The 23973-nt window shown below is 35.8% G+C and overlaps 1 long non-coding RNA gene and 1 other non-coding gene across 3 annotated transcripts in view; one reads left to right on the forward strand and one right to left on the reverse strand.

Moving 5' to 3' along the window:
- LOC138828793 (uncharacterized) overlaps window positions 1-23973 on the forward strand; it is a 40775-nt gene that overhangs the window by 13049 nt on the left and 3753 nt on the right. Inside the window, exon 1 of one of the 2 annotated variants that reach the window (XR_011372362.1) lies at window positions 15841-15913. The exons of the other annotated variant lie outside the window; for it this stretch is intronic. This is a non-coding gene — a long non-coding RNA (uncharacterized lncRNA). Of the gene's footprint in view, window positions 1-15840; window positions 15914-23973 lie in introns of those variants that run through there. 2 annotated transcript variants of the gene reach the window in all.
- LOC138828808 (U6 spliceosomal RNA) lies at window positions 4524-4625 on the reverse strand. Its single transcript, XR_011372370.1, has one exon. It is a non-coding gene; the product is annotated as a U6 spliceosomal RNA (small nuclear RNA).

The following is a 23973-nucleotide window of genomic DNA, read 5'->3' on the forward strand; positions in this document are numbered from 1 at the left end:
AATTCTATGCCTCCATCAGAAAGAATGACATTGCCCCATTTGTTAGGAAATGGAAAGACCTAGAAAAAATTATAATAAGTGAATTAAGTCAGGCCCAAAAAAACATAGGTAATAGGTCCCATGGTTCTCTTATTTGCAAAAACTAGTATATGTCTGAGACAAGCAGAAAATGTCAGATAAGTTGATGTTAGCTGAAATGAACCCCAAGATAAGGATTCAATTGTTTTTTTTCTTTATTGCAATTGTTTCAAATATTTATAAGATGATTTCTTTGTTGATTTGTATGTCCATCCCCCATGGTATAACCCATGCTTTCACTGTATTTGTTGTTGGTATAACTTGTGGAGGGGAAGGGAAAAAACAAATCATTTAAATAGGGATGCAGGTGGACTCATTGTAATAATGAGATGTACAAGTCCTTACGTCGAAAAATGAACTTTACATCTTTGGTGGGGGGGAGAGATTGTGGGATGGGGAGTGTGGGGGGAGATGGGAAGCGATGGGAACAAGAAGCAAAGAAGGAGGCAACAATGATTGATAAGAAATATACTCATTATCTTGCCCCTGTAGTTGTAATTGTTATTCCTAGAAGTTTATGTTAAGTATTTCACAAGTTTTTTTCTCTTAATTCTTAAGAAAGCATTTGCTATAATTCTAATATTAGTATACCATTTTAGTGTTAGAAAATATTGTAATTAAAGACACTAAATGCATGGCCCAAAGACACACAGTGGGGAAGGAAATGATTCAAAATTTCAAAAAGTAAGCTATAAAAAAGTGGATAAAATCCTCTACATTCCCTTACTCTCTCAACTCAATATTCATGCTGTCCAAGAAATAATAGCATAGCAATTATTGTCCACGGTAATTGTTTTCTGTCACATTTTGTCTTCAACACAGTGTTGGTGATATTGGGTTTTCATGCTCAGAGCTGAGCTCATAAATTGAGGTCTAAAGAGAGACAAATTTCTTCTGTTCCACAGTTCCAGTATATATTTTAAAAAAGTACTAAAGGGCTGGGAAGGTGGCTCAGTGGTAGAGCGCTTGCCTTGCATGTATGAGGCCCTGGGTTCGATTCCTCAGCACCACATAAGCAAGAAAGATAAAAAGGCGGAAGTGGCACTGTGACTCACGTGGTAGAGCACTAGCGTTGAGCTGAAGAGCTAAGGGACAGTGCCCAGGCCCAGAGTTCAGGCCCCACGACTGGACCCCCCAAAAAAATAAAAAAAAAAAAAAGGTACTAAAACTAGCCGGTAGCTGGTGGCTCCCACCTATAATCCTGGCTACAGAGGAAGCTGAGATCTGAGGAATGCGCTTCAAAGCAAGCCCAGGCTGGAAAGACTGTGAGACTCTTATCTCCAATAAACTACTAGGAAAACAGAAGTGGCACTGTTGCTCAAGGGGTAGAGCACTCACCTTCAGCTGAAAGATGCAGGGAGAGCGCCCAAGCCCAGAGTTCATGCCGAATGACCAATTAAAAAAAAAAAGATTAAAACGTTTAAATACCATCACTTACTGTCTTTTAAGAATCCAAAAATGAAATAAATTCACATATAATCACTCCAAAATGCTTTAAAAGCGGGAGATGATAAACAAGCCTCCATGAAGTAAATTTTCGTCTACTTTTTAAATTATTCTGAAAACCTTGTGCTGGTTGGTCACACCTGTAATCCTGTCTACTCGGGTATCTGCTCAGGAACCTGAGATCTGTGGATAACCGTTGGAAGCCAATCAGGACAAAAAAATATTCGTGAGATTATTTAAAAAAAATTACAATGGGATTCTATGCCTCCATCAGAAAGAATGACATTGCCCCATTTGTTAGGAAATGGAAAGGCTTGGAAAAAATTATATTAAGTGAAGTAAGCCAAGCCCAAAGAAACATAGGTCCCATGGTTTCCCTTATTTGCAATATCTAGTATATGTATGAGTCAAGCAGAAAAGGTCAGATAATGTGATGTTAGGAAAATGAACCCTTACATATGTATTTAAATGTTTTTTTCTTTCATGAAATTTTTTCTAACGCATTTATAAAATTATTTCTTTGTTGCTTTGTATATCCCTCCCCCACAGTATAACCCCTGCTTTCACTATATTTGATGTCGGTATAATTTGTGGAGGAGAAGGGGAACAACAAGTCGTTTAAGGATACAGGTGGACACGTTGCAACAATGAGAAGTACAAGTTGTCATGTCGAAAACGAACTTTACAACTTTGGCGTGGGGGGGAGGCTGGGGTAGGGGGTGTGGGGGGAGCCTGGGAAGGAATGTGAAGGGTAAACAAAGGAGGAGGCTACAATGCTTGATAAGAAATGTACTCATTATCTTGCCCATGTAATTGTAACCCCTCTGTACAGTATGTTCACAATAAAAAAAATAATAAAAATATTAAAAAAATTAATGAACTAGCAAAGAGCCAAGAATGGAGATGTAGCTTATATAGTAGCTCATCCATCTAGAGAGGAATGGCCTAGCGGGACCTTGATGCACTGAATTCAAACTCTGAGAACGAAAATGAGCAGGCACGCACACACACATACACAAACACATTTATTCAAAATATCTACATATCAGTGTTTTTCATTAATTTCTTTGTTAACGATATTATATGGGTAAAATAGGAAAAATATTCTCTTCCATCCCATAACATTTTTATATTTTTATTGTAAAAGTACTGTACAGAGTGGTTACAGTTACATGAAAAAGTAATAGTTCATTTCCTATCAAGCATTGTTACCTCCTCCTTTGTTTTCCCCCCGCCATCCCTTCCCACCCACCTCCACAAGTACAGTCCCGTCCCCCACCCTCCTAAATTGTAAAGTTCGTTTTTCAACATACTATCTTGTGCGTCACATTATTGCAATGGGTCATACTGTATCCTTATTTAACCATTTTGTTTTTTCCCTTTCCATCCCCAAATTAGAGAAGTGTATATACAAGATGGAGGTGCACCAACATCAGATACAGTGAAAACAGGGGTTTAACTGTGGGGGATGCACATATAAAAATCACATCGTACATTATAAATATATTAGAAACCACAGGAAGAATTAAAAAACCACTAGTGTCCTTATCATGGGGTTCATTTACCTTAACATCATCTTATCTAGTCATATGCACATGCTTTTTCCTTTTTTTTTAATTGTAAAAATACCATACAGAGGAGTTACAATTACATGGAAAATGTAATGAGTACATTTCTTATCAAGCATTGTTGCCTACTCCTTTTTTTCACCTTACCATACCTTCTTTGCTTATCCCAGATATGCATTAGTTATTGCAAATAAGGGATACCACAGGACCTATGTTTCTTTTTTTTTATTGTGAAAATGCCATACAGAGGGGTTACAATTACATGCGTGAGTTATTGAGTACATTTTTTTTATTGTGAGAATACTGACAGAGGAGTTACAATTACATGGGCAAGATAACGAGTACATGTCTTATCAAGCATTGTTGCCTCCCCTTTGTTTCCCCTTCCCATCCCTTCCCACACTCCCCCACTTTCCCCACCCTGTCCTCCTCCCCCCAAAGTTGTAAAGTTCATTTTTTGACATAATAACTTGTACATCTCATTGTTGCAATGGGTCCACTTGTTCCTCCTTTGTTTCCTCTTCCCATCCCTGCCCATCTCCCACCCCCCACACCCACCAACCCCTCCCCCATCCCCCCCCCACTGTCCACATCCCTCAGCACCCGGCCAAAATCATTTTTTGAAATAATGACTTGTTCATCTCATTGTTGCAATGGGTCCACCTGCATCCCTTTTTAAACGACTTGTGTTTCCCTTCCACTGCACAAAGTATACCAACATCAAATACAGTGAAAACAGGGGCTTTAGCTTGCAGGAGGAACATACAAAGCAACAAAGAATTCATCTTATAAATATCTTAGAAACAATTGCAAGAAATGAAAACCATTTGTATCCTTATCTTGGGGTTCATTTTGCCTAACATCAATTTATATGATGTTTTCAGCTTGTAGCAGACACATACTAGTTATTGCAATTAAGGCAACCATGGGACCTATCTTTGTTTGGGTCTGGCTTACTTCACTTCTTTGGGCCTGGCTTAATTCACTTAATAAAATTTTTTCCATGTCTTTCCATTTCCTAACAAACTGGGTGATGTCATTTTTTCTGATGGAGGCATAGAATTCCAGTACACACATACACACACACACACACACACACACACACACACACACACACACACACACACACACACACACACACATTTTCTTGATCCATTCGTTTACTGTGGGGCCTTGGGTTTGGTTCTGTATCTTAGCTTTGGTAAATAATGCTGCAATGAACATAGTTTTGTTGGTAGTTTTAGTATGGTCTTGTTTGTGATCATTTGGGTGAATGCCCAAAATGGGATTGCTGGGACTTAGGGGCGCTCTATTGTAGTCTTTTGAGGAACTGCCATACTACTTTCCAAAGTCTTCGAACAAGTTTAAACTCCCAACAACAATGCATTAAGGTTGCCTTGTGTCCACATCCCCTCCAGCATCTGTTCTTTTAAAAATCTAGAATGCTTCACGAAATTGAGTGTCATCCTCAGTCAGGGGCTATTCTTCTCTTTATTGTTCCAATGTTAGTGTATGTGCTACTGAATTGAGCACAACATTTTTTATACATAAAGTGTAATTGATTTTCTTAACCTAGACAATTCCACAAAAATTAAATTCAAAAGAATTGTTGTGAAATTTTAGAACCATGTATTTCTTACATAAGAGCACATTTAAGAATAAAGTCAAGTTTGACATGTCAAAAACAAAATAATACCAAATATTTGTTGTTCAACAGATGTGTAGGAGGAGGAATTCAATTATTCTGTACAAGGAACCTGCCATAATGAACACTATAGAAAGTGTTAAGGTTTGTTAAAAGTTTTAATGTTTTAAATATGTTTAATTTTGGGAATTTGCTCATATATACAAAAATTAAGACTATTTAGCAGGTTGTAAAACTTTTTCATAAAGCATTTAATATTCATGGTACATACTACTAAATATGTACATTTCAGAGTTTATAGAAGCTTTAATGAGAAGTTGCAAAGTGTTTGTGTAAAGAAGCAGATTTAAGACATTAACTGCACAGTTTCTGTTAAAATTTAAAGGCTTCTTTACTTTATATGTTAGTGAGGAACAAATGATGGTATAAACCATATACAAATGATGAGATGAACCATAAATAATAATCTTAATAATAATAATAATAATAATAATATTTAAAGGCTACTCATAGCCTACAAAATTCTTGTTGAACATCATAGACTTAGGCAGTTTTAAATGTACAGCAATATGAGAAAATAATAAATCAAATATGTAGTACATTACAAATACTGGAAACAGTGGTAATTGTTTTTTTTATTTTATTAATCATTAATATTTATGTATTGGTTTTCCTTATTTGTAGCATTGTTTTCCTTGTTGTAATATAAAACAACTTTTTGTAAGTCATCATTAGGAAGTACTTTGAGAATGTTATTGGGATGGCCACACTTTTTATAGGTATATGTGAATTTACAAAGAGCAAAATTAATAAGAACAAATTTTATCAATTAGAATCTGAATCAGGAGTGTTGATAAATGTCCACACCTAAAATCTTAGCCCTAGACTGAAGCACTAGTGTTACAATGTTAAGCACACAAAAGTGAGAGACTGTGTTTTGTTTTGTTTTTATTTTGTTTTTGTTGGTTTTGGGGCTTGAACTCTGGGTCCTGGGTGCTGTCTCTCAGCTCTTCAGCTCAAGGCTAGTGGTACTACTCGAGTCACAGAACCTCTTCCATCTTTTTCTGCTTATGTGGTGCTGAGGAATCAAACCCAGGACCTCATGCATGCAAGGCAAGCACTGTACACTGAACCACCTTCCCAGCACCTGAGAGACAACATTTACTTTCTGTTTTGTGTTATATAATGAAATAAAGAATATCTTTTTATATTTTTGAATGGTCATACTTCTAAATTTATATTAAATTCAGCCACTTTATACTTTTCAAAGTCATGTAATATCTCTGAGAGTTTGCTTCTGTAAAGATTGTTTTTGCATTGATAATTTATTCTGAGTCATTTTTATTTTTTATAAAAATCACTTTATATTTTATGTTTTTTTGTGTTTTTTTAAGTGTGAAAATACCAGACAGAGGGGTTACAATTAAATGGGCAAGGTAATGAGTACATTTCTTATCAAGCATTGTTGCATACTCCTTTGTTTCTACTAACTATCCCTTCCCATCTCACCCATTTCCCCCTCCCCTTTCCCCCAACCAAAGTTGTAAAATTTGTTTTTCGACATAATATCTTGTATATCTCATTGTTGCAATGGGTCCACCTGTATCCCTATTTAAAAAAAATTTCCCCTTTCCCTCCACAAATTATACCAACATCAAATACAGTGAAAACAGGGGTTATACCATGTGGGAGGGACATAAAAAGTAACAAAGAAGTCATCTTATAAATATGTTAGAAATAATTACAGAAAAGAAAAAAAATTTGAATTCTTATCTTGGGGTTCACTTCACCTAACATCAACTTATCTAACAATTTCTGCATGTCTCAGCCATACACTAGTAATTGCTAATAAGGGAAACCATGGGACCTATGTTTCTTTGGGCCTGGCTTACTTCACTTAATATAATTTTTTCCAAGTTTTCCATTTCCTAACAAATGGGGGCAATATCATTCTTTCAGATAGAGACATAGAATTCCATTTTGTATATATACAACATTTTCTTGATCCATTCATCTACTGAGGGACATCTGCGTTGGTTCCATATCTTAGCTATGGTAATGCTGCAATAAATATATCTGTGTGGTAGCTTTAGTATGGTCTTGTTTATGTTCATTTGGGTAAATGCCCAAAAGTGGGATTGCTGGGTCATAGGGGAGCCCTATGTGGAGTCTTTGGAGGAACATATACTATTTTCCAAAGTGGTTGAAAAAGATTACACTCTCACTAACAATGAAGTAAGGTTCCCTTCTGTCCACATTCCCTCCAGCATCTGTTGTTATTAGAGTTCTTGATTATAGCCATTGTAACTTGGGTGAGGTGATATCTCAGTGTTGATTGATTTGCATTTCTTTTATGGCTAGGGAGGTTGAGCATTTCTGCATATCTTTATTGGTCACCCTCCTTTCCTCTTCAGAGAAGTTTCTATTTATGGCTTTAGCCCACTTATTTATTGGGCAGTATTTTCTTTGAGTATTTGTTGTTGGGGGATTTAATTTTTTGATTTCCAGGTCTGTTTTAGATATGAAACCCTTGTCAGTTGTATGGCTAGTGAAGATCCTCTCCGATTCCGTGGGCTTTCTATTGATCCTGCTAGCTATGTCCTTTGCCATGCAGAAGCTCTGCAATTACATACAATCCCATTCGTCTTCGTCCAACCTTTCTTTCAATTGTTGTGCTTTTGCATTTCTTTTCAGAAAATTTCAGCCTTTGTCAAGGAGACCTAGGGTTTCTCCTATTCCATCCTGTAATGTTTTCAAAATATCTGCTTTGACCCCGAGGTCTTTGATCCATTTGGACTTGATTCTGGTACAGGGTGATATATAAGGATCTGGCCTTAATTTTCTACAAGTGATTAACCAATTTTGCCAGTACCATTTACTGAACAGCCTTTCTTTGATTTTATCTTTTTAGATGCTTTATCGTATATTAGATGATTATGGTTCATTTCTGGGTTTTCAATTCTATTCCATTGTTCCTGAGATCTTTTCTTGTGCCAGTACAAAACTGTTTTAATTACTATGGCTTTGTAGTAGAGTTTGAAATTTGCTATTGATATTGCTCCAACACTGTTCTTTCTGTTAAGGATCGCTTTTTTCAATTGGGGGTCTTTTGTTGTCCCATATGAATTTTTGGATTGCCTCTTCTATTTGCTTGAAGAATGCGGTTGGAATATTGATAGGTATGACATTGAACTTGTAGATAGCCTTGGAAAATATTGCCATTTTCACAAGGTTCATCCTTCCTATCGAGGAACATGGGAGGTTTTTGCCACTTTCTAAGTTCTGTTTTGATTTCCTTTATCAGATTTTTAAATTTTTCATCATATAAGTCCTTCACTTCTTTGGTTAAGTTAAATCTTAGGAATTTTATTTTTTGTGGGGCTATTACAAATGGAAAAGCTTTCCTGATTTGAGCCACACTTTTCTCATTGTTGGCGTACAGAAAAGACATTAATTTTTCAGGGTTAATTTTATACCCTGCTATTTTTCCAGGTTTGAATCAGCTTGAGTAATTTGGGAGTAGTGTCCGTGGGATTCTTTAAGTACAAGATCATGTCATCTGCAAAGAGAGAGAATTTTACTTCTTCTTTCTCTATTTGGATCCCTTTTATGTTGGCATATTGTCTTATTTCTGTAGCTAGGCATTCTAATACTAAATTGAAGAGAAGTTGAGAGAGTGGACATCCTTGTCTCATTCCCGAGTTAAGAGGAAATGGCTTTAGTTTTACACCATTAATTATAATGCTGGTTGTAGGTTTTCCATATACAGTTTTTATTGTATTGAGGAAAGTTCCATGGATTCCTAATTTTTCCAGAACCTTCATCATAAAGGGGTGTTGGATCTGGTCCAATGCTTTTTCTGCATCTGTTGAGATAACCATGTGGTTTTAATCCTTGCTCTTGTTGATGTGATAAATTATATTAATTGATTTGTGTATATTGAAACAGGTTTGCATCCCTGAAATAAATCCTGTATATTGGTGTATGATTTTTTGGATGAATTGTTGAAGTCGATTGGCCAAAATTTTGTTGAGAAGTTTTGCATCAATGTTCATCAAAGAAATGGGTCTATACTTCTCTTTCTTTGATGAGTCCGTGCCTGGTTTCGGGATGATGGTTATGATGGCTTCATAGAATGTGTTCGGTAGTGAACTTTCTCTTTCAATTTCATTGAAGAGTTGGAGTAGTATTGGTGTGAGCTCTATTTTGAAGCTCTTGTACAATTCCACTGTAAATCCATCAGGTTCTGGGATTTTCTTACATGGGAGGTCTCTTTTTGCTGTGTCTATTTCAATGCTTGATGTGGGCCCCTTAATATGCTTTAACTCATCTTGGTTTAGTATTTTCATGTTGATAATTGCTAGCAAAAGGTCCATTTCTGCCAAGTTTTCAAACTTATTAGCATAAAGATTTGAAAATATTCCCTTATAATGTTCAGAATCTTGGTTGTTTCTGTGGTGATGTTTCCATTCTCACATCTGAGTTTATTTATTTGGGTGTGTTCCTTCTTTTTATGATAAGATTTGCTAAGGGTTTGTCAATTTTTTTAATTTTTTCGAAGAACCAACTCTTTTTTTGTTGATTCATTCTGTTTTTTTTTTTATTTCTTATTCGTTTAACTCGGATTTAATGTTAATTATTTCTTTCCATCTATTGAATTGGGGTTTATCTTGGTGCTCTTTGTCAAGGTGGTTCAGATGTCTCATTAAGTGGTTGGTTTCAGATCTCTCTAATTTCTTGGTGTAGGAACTCAGAGCTATAAACTTGCCACTGAGTCCTGCCTTTGCAGTGTCCCCAAGGAGCTGGTAATTTGTGTGTTCATTTTTGTGGAATATCATGGACATTTGAATTTCTTTTCTAATCTCTTCTATGACCCCCTGGTTATTAAACAGTGTGTTGTCCAGCCTCCATGTGTTAGAAGACTTTTTTGGTGTTGAGTTCTAATTTTATTCCCTTGTGTTCTGAGAGGATGCAAGGTGTAACTTCAATGTTTCTGAATTTGGACATGTTTGTTTTGTGACCTAAAATGTGATCTCTTTTGGAAAATGATCCATGAACTGCAGAGTAAAACGAGTTTTCGGTTGCTACTGGGTGAAATATTCAGTAGATGTCTTTTAAATCTCTTTGCTCTATGCAGTTGTTTAAATCTGTGGTTGCCGTGTTGATTTTTTTTGCTGATTTGATCTATATAGTGGGGATAGTGGTGTGTTAAGATCCTCAACAATTAATGTTGTTGGATCTATGTGAGATCTAAGGGAAAATAGTGTCTCTTGGATAAATTTTGGTGCTCTATTGTTTGGCAATTCCATATTTAGAATTGTAATATCCTCCTGAAGTAGAGAACCCATAAGTCATATGTAGCGACCTTCTTTATCTCTTTAATTTTAATTCGAGGCATATTTTATCTGATATTATTATTGCAACTCCTTCCTGTTTATGGCAGCCGTTTGCTTCGTAGATTTTATTCCATCCTTTCATTAACAAAATGTGTTTGCTTTTATAGGTAAAGTGTGCCTCCTGAAAGCAGGAGATAGAATTATCTTGCTTTTTAATCCAACTAGACAGTCTATTTCTCTAAATTGGAGCTTTAAGTCTGTTAATGTTGAGAGGTAGGACTGAGAGGTGTTTGGTAGCTCCTGCCATGCTATCCACCTCCTTGGGGGCTGTGGAAACTTGGTTTTTCGTATGGTTCTTGGATTCTCATTTTGGGTGTGGTTTCTTAGCCATTATTGTGGTGTTGTTGGTTTTCTGTGTGTAGGTCATCTTTAAGTATTTTTTATAGGGCTGGTTTTGTGGAGCTATATTTTTCAGTTTTTCTTTGCTATGGAAGGTTTTTATTTTACCTTCAGTTATGAAGGAGAGTTTAGTTGGGTACATTATTCTTGGTTGAAAATTGTTTGTCTTCAGGGCATGGCATACAGCCTGCCAGGCTCTTCTTGCTTTACTTATCTATGCTGAAAAATATGAGGTGATTCTAATTGGTTTTCCTTTATAGATGATTGATCTTTTCTCCTTGACATTTTTAAGAACTTATTCTTGATCTGAATTGGTCCTGTGTGGATTATAATGTGACAATGTGAAGTGCTGTTCTGGTCTGGTCTATTTGGGGTTCTACAAGCATCTTGTATCTGAATAGGCCTATCTTTTTGTGTGTTTGGGAAGTTCTCTGCTAGGATCCTGTTAAAAAAATTTACTCGACAATTAACTTCTGTCTCTACGGGCTCCTCTACACCATTTGTCCTCAGAGTAGGCCTTCTCATTGTGTATTCTAAATGTTGAATAGATCTATCATATTTCTTGGATTTGTCTTGGATAGTTGTATGTTCTTTCTTTATAATACCTAGGCTGTCTTCAATCTCCAAGATTCGATCTTCTGCATGCTCTAACCTACTGTTGTCTTTTTACTTGGTTTATTTATTTTCCTTCTAATTGGTCGGCCTTGATGGCTTCAAATTCTTTGTGTAGCCTTGTTTTAGATCTTCTATGAACTTCTTTACTTCCTTAATTTGGTGTTCTCAAATCATTTAGTTGATTGGTTATGGATTACTTGGACTCCCATTCATGCTGTCGGGGCTCCATTCAGCATTCCCTGTGTGGTCGCCCTGAATTCTTTCAGTTGTCTGTTTATGGATTCCATGAATGCCTCTATTGATCTTTGTCTATTCTCATCCCGATGTCACAATTCCTGTGTTATGCTTTGATTATCTTCCTCACGTTCATGCAATTCCTGTAGTTCACTTTGACTGTTCTCAGTCTGCTCATGCAATTCCTGTGTCTCTCTTCATCTGTTCTCTGCCTGCTCACACAATTCCTTTCTTTCTCTTTGACTGTTCTCAGCCTGCTCACGCAATTCCTTTATTTCTCTTTGACAGTTCTCAACCTGTTCACACAATTACTGTATCAGTCTTTGAATAGTTTCCTCACAGTCACGAAATTCCTGTACTAATGTTTGGTTTGCCTCCTCTGTCTCTCCCTATCACGTTCAAACTGAGTCCTTTGAAAGCTTTCATTCTTTTCATTCACCACGTTTACCAGTAGTGTTTGTAGTGCTTTGCAGGAACTCTCCTCCGGATTATTCATTAACTGTTCTGTCACTGGATTATCATGAATGGGAGTTGAGATACCCAGACTTGCCATTTTTCTCGTGTTTTCCGGCTTGTTCTGCACACTTGATATGAAAGTGACACCAATTTTTTTGCTAAAACACTATTTTAAGGCAAGCATCAACCAAAGTCCTGTAGTTGCAAAGTCAAAATGGCTGCAGATAGAACCTAGTGTAACAGATACAATCTATTCAACATCAAAAAAACTATGCATTAATGGGCTAAGAACAGCAAAGATGAATTTTTCAAATCAGAAATTATTATGTTCAGGGAGAAATGTGTGGAAAAATAGGATTAGAAAAATGTGGAGAAGTTAAAGTAAATTTAACCAAGTCCTAATCTCAGAAAGGGAAAGGGATTGGACAGAATGATTGGAGAGAAATTAAAAAGAAGATAATCAAAAATCGAAAAACAAAAATTTAAATTTAAAAAGTGAAACATTTAAAAATTATGTAACTTTAAAGAAGTGATATTGAGAGAAGAAAAGGATAGGATGACAGGAGGGGATGATAGAAAGGAGACATGAAAAACTAAAAAATAAAAATTCTTAAAATATTTACTTGAAAATTATATGGTATAAAGATATAATACTGCTATTAAACAGTTAAGCCTAAAAGTTTGTGAATTAAGTAATACATTTCTGGATTAATTATGTACACAATGGGGGATAAGTTCTAATAAACGATAAAGGGTATTTATCTGGGGATGAGGCAAAACAGCAATTAAGTCACTCAAAAAAAAAAAAAGAAAGACAAAAAAATGAAAAGAATCAAAAAAAGTTAAAACAATTTAAAAAGGACCAAAATGTCAATAGCAATTTTTTTTAATAAGCACACACACACACACACACAAACACACACACACACACACACACACACACACACACACACACACACACACACACCCCTAAAATAAAAATTAGGAGAAGAAGAAAAAAACGATTAATAGAAAACAATTTAAAATTTAAAAAAATGGTACCAAAAAGAGTTGTTTAATTTTCGGGGGTGTGTGAGGAATGGGAAGATCCTGTATCTCCCCTGTGTCTGTAACCAGTCTCTTCGTGGAGTCTCTGGTCTGCTTATGGTGTTTGGTTTTCTTGTGGCCTGATTGATTTCTTACATCAGTTTGTTTGAGCAGTCAATAAAATGCTCCGCTTTATCCAGGATTTTGTGATCCTCCTTCAGTCTGGTTCAGTGGGAGGGAGATCTGCTTTGAGTATCACGAAAGAGAAAGATGGCTGTTTCCTCTAGTTTGGAGATGCTGTAATGAGGCTATGTTCGGGGTAGGGTTGAGGTGTTTCAGCAAACAGTAGGTTTTCCCTGAGGGGCTAGCTCCTGAGACACTCCCAGACCCCAGCCTGTAGCCATTCTCAAGGTTTATGTTTATTGAATTTCAATTGATTGTCTAGGCTGCTGTAGGTAGGGGCAGCCTCTGGTTCTGTTAACCCAGTGAAGATAGTCACTCCTCTGGGGGGCAGAACTCTCTCTGCTTGGGCTAGGTGACTTTCTCCTGGGTGGATCTGAGCCTGGAAGGTCAGGTCAGATACCTGTGACCTGCTAAATGACTCTTTTGTTTTCTTCCAAGGCCTGACTTGGAGCTAGTTGCTCAGCCTGGCCTTTCTCAGTATCAAAGATGATGTCTGGTGGGAGGGGGAGGGGCAGCCTTCCCTCCTCTGCTCCATGAGAAGGAGTGAGAATGTCAGGATTCTACTCAGGCAGGAGTCTTTGTTCCTGGTTATCTCTGGTCTGTGATCTGCAGGATGAATTTATCTGCTCCTTTTCAGTTCTTGTTGGTGTTGAGTAGAATCCGCTCACCCACTGCATATGGCGCCTTTGTCCTGGACACTCTGTTGTAGATATGGTGGCTATGGGTGCCACAGATGCTGCCACAACCGTGGCTACTGGCAAGTGCTCAGATCTTTCTTCTTGCCTGGATCTTCCCTCTCTAGTCAAACTCTGTGTACAGTGTTGGCACACTTGGTGTGATTGTCTAGGCTAGTACTGTTCACTGGAACACTAAAACTGCTTTGTATGTGAGAGCTTGTTTAGCCTCCAGGTTCTCCTCTACCATCTTCCTCCGACCTCCATGAAACGCTTTATATTTTATGTTGATTGGTTATTATGCAACAAATACCTTCAAATGTACATGTAGTGTCAAAAGATAGGCATATGAATATTCTCATACAGCTCTTATTTATCTGTTATGCACTTTCACTATTATGATATTTTTCTCTCTCTTATACTCTTTATCATTTCCTCACTTTCTCTTTCATGCTTCATGTCTGCTGCTTAGAATTTCTGGTGGTCTACTATTATCCTTCAGGATCCACTGGTTTGTGGGAACATGATATGGACAATCAGTTACTTTGCCTTATTGAAGAGTTACAACTGTGATGTGATATTATTATTTGCCATTCTAAATGGTAAAACAACAGATCTAGGAATTCCTTTTCAATTTTATTACTATTATAAATTTTATGTCATAGGAATAATTGGGATAGATAAGATACTTTCAACCTGTGATCTAAAAGTACGTTTCCTTTTACAAACAACCTTTTCCTTTGAGTATCAGTGAGTAACTACATGTAATGAAAACAAAACTATTCTATGGAAAGTAGACTGAAAAACATGATAGTGGGGAAGTGAGTACAAAGGATACCCGTCATAGAGCACAGATCCTCAGAGCAGTTTATCATGTACACTTTGTGAGAATGACAATGTGTTAGGAACTATACATTAAATCACTGAACGCTTGATATATATATGCAAATATATTTATATATTTACATTTGTTTATATATGCATATATGTATGTGCCCTTATATGTGTACACATGTATGTTACTATGCTCACAAATACACACATACATATACCCATGTATACATGCACACATGGAGAAAGACACATAGTTACAGTCAACATAAGTTTCACTAGTTGTTGAATATGCCTTAGACGGAATTCTTGGAACCAAATATGTTGAAGATGTATTTGTCTCTAAGAGTTCTTTTACCACTCCTCTTATCTCTTAAAACTGGTACGTTTTAAGACATGAGATTCTACTTGCAAAATGCAGTAATAGTGATAGGAAGTCATTTGGAAATCTCAGTAAGTAAAGGCCGTATGGTGTCACCCTGCTCCCCATGGAATGCTTGCTCTTGTAGACTCTCAACAACCAAACGAGCAGGAGAATATCCTATCAGAGTATATACTGTCAGAGGGGGGTTGGAGGGAGGATTTGGGTGATGTGAAGGGAAGGTATGGTAGGGGAAAAACAAAGGATTGGGTAATAATGCTCAATAAGAAATGTACTCACTTCCTTCCTTATGTAACTGTAACCCCTGTGTACAGTGTCTTTATAATAATAATATATATTAAAAAGATACAAGGAAAACTTCTGTACTTATGAGAAGTTGTATTTATCAGTCAATATCAGTAAGGTATTGGTTTTAGGACCACAGGCATATTAAAATGTTGGATCCTCAAACTTTTTACTTGAACACAGTATATTATTTACATTAGAATGTGTCCATAACCTAGTCCAGAGTAATTGCTATGAAACATTTTACTACATTTTATGTTTGTAATGGAAAATAAAAGTATATGCACTATCAACAGATACAATTTTTTTCAATTTTTTTTGTCTTTTTGTCTGCATTTTGTGGATGGAATTGGGAGAGCAATTTTGAAAAGCTCAAATTTCATCACCAAGGGCTGTCTGCTCAAAGGATCTAATACAGCATCTTGAATAGTATGGAACTCCAAGGAGAAGTACTTGAATTGAGACATCAGAAAGTCTAACCACGCAAGGACTTTTTAGAAGCACAGCTGCTAGATTTCTAATGGAGAGCTTTCATAACCCTTTGTGAAACACAAGTCAGAACCTCATTGAAGTGTAGATTGTTTTCTCTCACCTTTCTGTCAAGCTCAGTCATTATCAATCAACATTTAGCTAATCTTGAATAATCCTCTAATAACCAAATGTTGATGTAATGTTCATATGCAGAAAACCTGGGAAGGCAAACTTTTTCCAATTAAGACAATCTATATTCTATGCTCCAGAAGAGAGAAAACTAGGTAAGCATCTATTTACAACCTTCTGAATAGTTCTAATTCTGCCCACATCAGTTATCTGTCCATACCTGTGATGGAGTGAAATGATTTTAAAAGAATTTAGTGATCTAAAAGTTAAATTTAAATGTGGAATGAAATTAGTTCCAATACATTACATTAAGATATTTAGAAACAAGTGAAAAACCCAAAGGTCTATAAGATTTTTTTTATTGGAAGTGTAGGGATATTGGAAATTGGTTCTCTATATTTTAAGCAACTGGCAAGAAGAATTGGCAAAACACAATTTACATTCGGAGTAGACTTGTCACACTAATTTTTGTATATTGAAAGGAGCACAAGCCTCAACAATATGTGAATGCTATCCTCTTATTTATCTCTAAAGTTTTATGCATCTGGTCCATTAACATTAAAATTTCAAAAAAAATTAATTTTTAGATAATTGTCCAAAGGGGTTTTGCTTCATCATGTCAGTGTTGAATAGAGAATATGTGCATTTCAATGTACAATGCATCTGGATAATTGTCAACCTTTCCATTTTTCTTTTTTCCTTTACCCGAACCCCACATATCCCTTCCAGTCTCCTACTTATATTCTCACTTATTTATATTGAGTTATATGACTGTATTAGTCCACCATTTCTATCTCCATTCTTATGCCCTACTTCCTTTATGCCAAAATCTCCCTTTTAAGACTGATTTCAACTTCATGGGACTTTGTTAAGTATCTCTGCCATTGGTATGTGGCTTTGGGCTTGCCCTATCCTCTCTTCCATGTTTGACCAACATAAATGAGGATATTTCTACATTTTTCTAATCTCTGAATGTCTCAGTAAGGTCATTAATCTGGGTATCCTTTTCATTTTTTAAATTTCAAATATAATATAAGCTTTGTTTGAATAGTCATTTTCTAAAAATGATTGATATTCCTGAACACAAATATTTTGGTACCAAATTGAGACTGTAGTAACCTTGATGATAATAACAACCAATCTATTTTAAGTAGATTGAGATGCAACTAAAGTATTTTCATTATATTTATTTCTTAGTGATCATTTTTTAATGAATAAATGAGACATTTCCATCCAGTTTAGGTTAAGAGCGTTAAGTAATGGACTAGATGGTAAGTAAATCCGAAAATGTTTTAGGCTACAGGGGTTCAGGAAAATGTAGGATCAATGGATACTACAGTATTTTTCCTGATAATAGAATTTGAGGGCAAGTTATTTTATAATGGTTCATGTTAGGGAACAAGATAACTTCAGAGGAAGAGTCAGAAAATTTGTGGGAATCAAGGCAATCTGAAACTCATTTCCAGGGTGCAAACTGATTAAAACTAAACTATTTTTCTTAAACATTAGAATTGGACTATCATTAGGGTGAAAGTTAGGTTTCAGTTGCAGCTGTGGTTAGTGTTAGCATTAGGGCAATGATAAGTTTAGTGTAAAACTGAAACTATCTTTGAATAACAAGTCATGTTAGAATTAGGATGAATGTGAAATATGAACCTGCTAATTATATTAAGATTAGGATATGGTTAGTGTGAGGGTTAGCCTCAATATTCCAGTTAAGGTTAGGGTTACAAAAATGGCAAGATAATGAGTAAAACTACAAACTATTTTTAGAGAGATTAGTTGAATCAAAGTTAGGATGAATAAATCTAATGTATTTGTATGGCTTTTAGAATCCAAAGGCTATTAGTACTATGGTTAGGGTTACTGTTCTAGTTCAGGTTAGACTTAGGGTTAGGGAAGGGTAAGCTTTAAGGTAAAACAGAGTTTTCTGCTAACATTTTCAAGTAAAATAAGTGTGAAATTTAACAAAAACTACAGAGTTTTCCTAATTTTCCTGTTCAGGGTTCAATAGGGTTAAATTTAGAGTTAGGTTTCTAGTAAGGTTTAGATATATAGTTAGGGTTAGGAAGTAGAGTATCATTTAAGTAAACCTGCAACTTCTTTTTAGAGATATAGGAGTTCAGTAAAAGTTAAGATCAGTGGAAACTATGATAGTTTTCATGAGTTGAAGATTTGAGGTTAATATTCATATTAGGGAACGATTTCAGAGTCCAGTTTAGGGAATCTGTAGGATTTGGTGCAAAGTGCAAATAAAGCATTTCAAAGACCATGAATATCTCTTAGGATATATTTTCCATTTATTTTAGGATTGGGTTACTATTATCATCAAGGTTACTCTCGGGGTTCTGACCAGGATTAGAGTTAGGATTATGGAAATGGAAGGTTGAGAACTTGAGTGACTTACTTCCTTTGTGTATGTTTATGCACTTTTCTAAGGCTAGAAGTCAAGGCTTGGGTTCTATTCCTGAGCATTATGCTGTAGGCTAGCATTCTACCACTTGAGCCATGATTCCATTTCCATCTTTCTTTGGAAGTGAATTGGAGATGAGAGTCTCACAGATTTTCCTATCCAAGCTGACATTGAACTGAGATTCCCAAATCTCTGCCTTATTATTAAAGGTAGGATTAAACTAATGAGCTACAAGTGCCATGGAAAGTGCCTGACTTTTATTAATTGTTTTTACTTTTGTTCAAGATCAACATTGAATTCAATATCTGAAAGCATTGCTCACTAGGTAACAAGTTGCCACTTGAGCTATATCTCCAAAAATGATTATCTTAAATAGCTGGAAATCATTAAATTTTCTTTAGATGATATGTATCATTAATGTTGTTCTAAAAATTATACTAACCAAAACAGATTTATAGACCCTAGAGGTAATCTGAGCAGATTCTTATGATTGGCTTCTAATTGCATAATATTTTAGGGACATGATTTTTTAATTATTATTTTAAGTAGCAAAGGTATTATTAAACAAGGCAGTTTCTGCGTACAATATACGTTGATCAATGCCAACCCTTTCAACATTCACATCCTTCCTCTATGCACCTCTACCTTCACTCTTAATTTTGTAGGATATTTACTCGATTACTCTGTGCACTTCCCCCATTTTCTCCTGGTCATTCTTGTACCTTTTCCCCCTTCACCTCTGTTTTGACTAGCCACTTACATATGATCCAGCAACTCTACTCCTAGGCATTTACTTGAAAGATTACAAACCAGGATATAGTAAATATTTCAGCACAACCATGCTTACTGAATCAGCCCAGATACCCCTCAAGAGAGAAATGATTCAAGAAAATGTAATACACACACACACACACACACACACACACACACACACACAGAGGAAATCCTACTTACCCATCAGAAAGAGTATTGTACTATTTGTATCTCTCATTTCTCCTTTCTTCTGTCTGGTATCCCATTGTTGTCATACTGTCCCTGTACTGCAGTAAGTGACACATGCAAACTGACGTAAAAGATTGTCAGTGCTATCGGCTAGCCATAGATTCCTAAATATGAGTTCTATGCTCATTCTCTTTGTTTATTCATGCCTTTGAGCAGTGATTGCACAGTTTCATTTGTACCATTTGCTACACAGAAAAGAGATGAACCACGTGTATGTATATATACATATATGCACATTCATGTATATACATACATACATGGATATTTGTACACATATGGGTATATATTAAATACTTGAATATATTTTATATTTTTGAGAATTATGGAGCTAACAAAAATCACATGCATTTTAATTCTTAGTCAATTATTTCAAAGCCTAAATAACTTTGTCTCCTTTGAATACATAATTTTAAAGAGAATATCACCATCTCTAATCTTTCAGTGGCCTTGAAATTAGATGTTCAAATGAGAAAAAGTTATTTAGGCTTTTTGGTGGAAGAGAGGAGTATTACTAGGGTTCTATTCAGATATTCTCTGCTTGCTAGATAGGACTTTATTTTTATATCAACAAGCAGCTCAATTACTTTTGGCATACTTCTAGTTCATTTTATTGACTTGAAGTTTTGAACTTTTTACCAGGGTCTGATCTTAGATTGACTGAATGATCTTAGATTGCTTCTTATGTCTCCCACACAATTAGCTAGGATTGCAGATGTGAACCACTATGGCCAGCTCATTTGTTGAGATGGATGACTTGGCAGTTTTTTCTCTGGCCTGGCCTCATTTCTGCTTCATGATCAGCTGGGTTTACAGATGTAGGCAACTATACTAGGTGTACATGACACCTTTTTTTCAAAGAGGTTTTTATTTAAAAATAAAATATAGAGGGGTTATAGTTACATGAGCAAGGTAATGAGTAATTTTCTATTAAGCCTTGCTACCTCCTCCTTTGTTTTCCCCTACCCTTCCTTCCTTCCCACCTGCACAATTACTCCTCCACTCCCACCTTCCCCTCTTCCCTGCCTAAATTGCAAAGTTCCTTTTTCAACATAGTGCATTGTGTATCTCATTGCTACAATGGATCAGCCTGTATCCCTATTTAAACAATTTGTTTTTTCCCTTCCCCTCCCAAAGCTAGAGAATTGTGTATACAAGATACAGGGCACTGACACCGAATACAGAGAAAACAGGGGTTATACCATGGTGGAGGAACATACAATGAAACAAAAAAATCAGATGTTATATTATAAATCCCTATCTTGTAGTTCAATTTGCTTAAGAATATCTTATCTGGTCATATGTACATACTTTTTGAACTTTTATTCTTGTCGCAGATATATACTACTTATTGCAAATAAGGGAAACCATAGGACCTATGATTTTTTGGGTCTGACTTATTTCAGTTAATATAATTTTTTCCAAGACTCCACTTAGAGCTCACCCAGCAATCTCACTTTGGGGCATTTACCAAATGATCAAAAATTAGAACATACTAAGCTACCAGCACAACTATGTATATTGCAGAATTATTTACAATAGCTAAGATATCAAATGGACTCAGACGCACCTCAGTGGATGAATGGATATATACTTATATACATATGTATGGAATATATACATATATACCTATGTGTGTATATATACATATATATGTGCCACACTTTCTTGTATATATATGCATATACATATATACGTACACATATATATGTGTATGTATATATCTGTATGTATATACATACATATGTATGTATACATATATATATATATATATATATATATATATATGATAGTATTCCTGCATCAGAAAGAATGACATCATCCCATTTGTTAGGAATTGGAAAGATGTGAAAAAAATATAGTAAGTGAAATAAGCCAGGCCAAAATATCCATAGGTCCCATGGTTTCCCTTACTTGAAGTAACTAATACAGGGTACCATATAATCATATAAGATGCTGTTAAGTGAAATGAACCCCAAGATAGGGACATAAATGATTTTTATTCCACAAGCTTCTTATCTGTATATAATCCCCCACATAAATTTGGAAGGGAGTTGTGGTTCAAGTATAGAGCACCACCAGTTAGGGAAAAAGCTTAAGTGAGAAGGTAAGGTTTAACCACAATATCAGAGTTTAAACCACAATATCTGCACTCAAATAAGTTTATTTCTTTCTTTGAGGTTTTTATTAAATTGCTCAGAAAATAGCAACGTTATATTTATGTTTAACAGTACTATTAAATTCATGTTATATTTATTGATGTTATTCTTTATTTTCCTAAATTTTACTTACTCATTAATAATATCCAGTAATGAAAAGAGATGAATACTGTTTCTCAAGTTTTTATGACAGTTGAGTATATGAATGAAAGATGCATACAAGGAGTTTGTACTGAAAATAGGTATTTGAAAGCTCTTCACATAAATAAATGATAGTTGAAGAAGCTGTGGGCATGTATGAAATAAACTAAAGAAATCGCAAGGAAAGATAAGGTATGATTCGGAAACCACACAATTTTGGAAGAAAAAAAAAGGAAAATATGTAGCTTCTGGTAAGAACTTTGTAACCCACCTATACATTTGATTCCTTATTTCTAGTGGAAGGCATTTCAGTTAACTTTATTTTACAAAGTTAAACATGATTGACATTTAATATTAACTGGCCTCTGTCTCAGGTAAGCTATTATTCTAACCAGGCGCCAGGAACTCATGCCTATATTCCTAGCTACACAGAGGGCAGAGATCTCTAGATCCTAGTTCAAAGCCAATTTGGAGAGGGAAGCTGGTGAGTCGTTTCTGTTCAATTAACCACAAGAAAACTGGAAGTGGCACTGTGGCTCAAAGTGGCAGCACTAGCCTTGAGTAATAAACCTCAGAGACAGACCCCAGGCCCTTAGTTCAAGCTCTCTGAAATTATTCTTACCAGGATTTCTCTAACTTGTTTAGAAGAATGTTTTAAACTTAGGGATTTTTTATTTCATGTTGTCAGCATTGATTTTTAAGATGTGTAGAGAAAAATTATTTATAGTCAGAACTGATTTGTATTGTTTTGTATTACACATTGCCTCTACACCCAGAGATCAGCAGGAAAGTAGATGGCCAAATCCTGACTGTTGGTAATGTATATGGATATGTATTTATTTTAGCAAAGGAAAAAATTATGAATTGGTAGCCCTTATACATAACACCTTAATAGTAATTACATAATTACTATTATTACTAGTATTTTTTTTGTCGGTTGTGGGACTTGAACACTAGGCCTGGGCATTGTCCCTCAGTTCTTCAGCTCAAGACTTGCAAAAGTGCCAGTTCACATTTTCTCACCCTTAAGTTGGGGATAAGGGTCTCACAGACTTTCCCACCAGTGCTAGCTTTGAAAAGAGACCTTCAAGCTCAGCCTCCTTAGTAGCTAGGATTACAGGTGTGAGCCACTAGCACCTGGCAGTACAATTATTTTGAAAAAGAAAAAAAACCCACGATTGTATTCTTAAAAATTCACAATATGGCAAGTGTATCTGTAACATAAATTGTATCAAGGAACCATCGGCAGCAATCATTTTCAGATCTCACTATGTCCTGTCCAATTCCAGATAATATTTCATTAATTTATTTTACTTTTTCCTAACAAAGTTTATTATGAATGTACAACAGCACAATTTTCTATTGAGTATAAAGAATTCATTAGCCCTGGTGCTTGAAATCAGGGCCTAGGCACTCTCTCTGAGCATTTTTTGCTCAAGGCTAGCACATTACCAATTGACCCACAACACCACTTCCAGTTTTTCTATTTATGTCATACTGAGGAATCAAATCAAGTGCTTCATGCATGCTACCCTAGCACTCTACTACATTCCCAGTCATTGAGTCTTTTGTTGTTGTTGTTTTAAGATAGCATTTTACTATGTGTCCTTCTGTTGGCCTAAAATTTAGACTGGTCCCAAGCCTACTCCTAAATCAGCCTCCCAAATTCAGAGATTACAGACATTGACCATCATATTCAGTCCATGATTCTTTGTGATACTCTTTTCAGATATAGAAAGTTATTCTGTCTTCCTTGGATTGGATGGTTTTTGCTGTTAATCACTGTTAATCACATTTCTTGTCCTGGTATGTTGCCGCTTCTAGATCATTAGAAATATTTCAGGTTCTGATCTTGAAAATGAACCTTGTCATCCAACAACATCACATTTTTGTGAAAAGCACTAGCAGGCATAATGAGCATAGCAGCCAGCTGGAGCTCAGCTATCTGATGGCCTTAGGGTCCAACAATGCAATCATTAATGTGCACCGGATGAAAACTATCAGAGGTAATTTTGATTTATTCCATACAATTCTCAACTACTTGCCATTCTCAGTTATGTATGCTTTAAATTCTGTTAAACATTAATTACTATTTCATCATTCTCACAAGTAACATATATGTCTTACTTTAAAATGTATTCAAACATGCAAAAAGTTATCATAGTGCTGTCCACCAGTGGCTCATGTTTTAAAACCTAGCTACTTTAGAGGTCAAAAACTGAGGATCCTGGTTTAAAACAGCCCATGCAGAAAATTGTGAGATATTTCTCCCATTAAGAAACCAAAATCCAGGGCTGGGAAGGTGGCTCAGTGGTAGAGTGCTTGCCTTGCAAGCATGAGGCCCTGGGTTCGATTCCTCAGCACCACATAAACAGAAAAAGCCGGAAGTGGTGTTGTGGGCTCAAGCGGTCGAGTGCTCTCCTTGAGCTGAAGAGCTGAGGGACAGCGCCTAGGCCCAGAGTTCAGGTCCACAACCGGCAAAAAAAAAAAAAAAAAAATCCAG

The sequence above is a fragment of the Dipodomys merriami genome, unplaced genomic scaffold, assembly GCF_024711535.1.
Source record: "Dipodomys merriami isolate MVZ:Mamm:240054 unplaced genomic scaffold, mDipMer1.0.p SCAF_164, whole genome shotgun sequence".
In the NCBI taxonomy this organism is placed as follows: Eukaryota; Metazoa; Chordata; class Mammalia; order Rodentia; family Heteromyidae; genus Dipodomys; species Dipodomys merriami.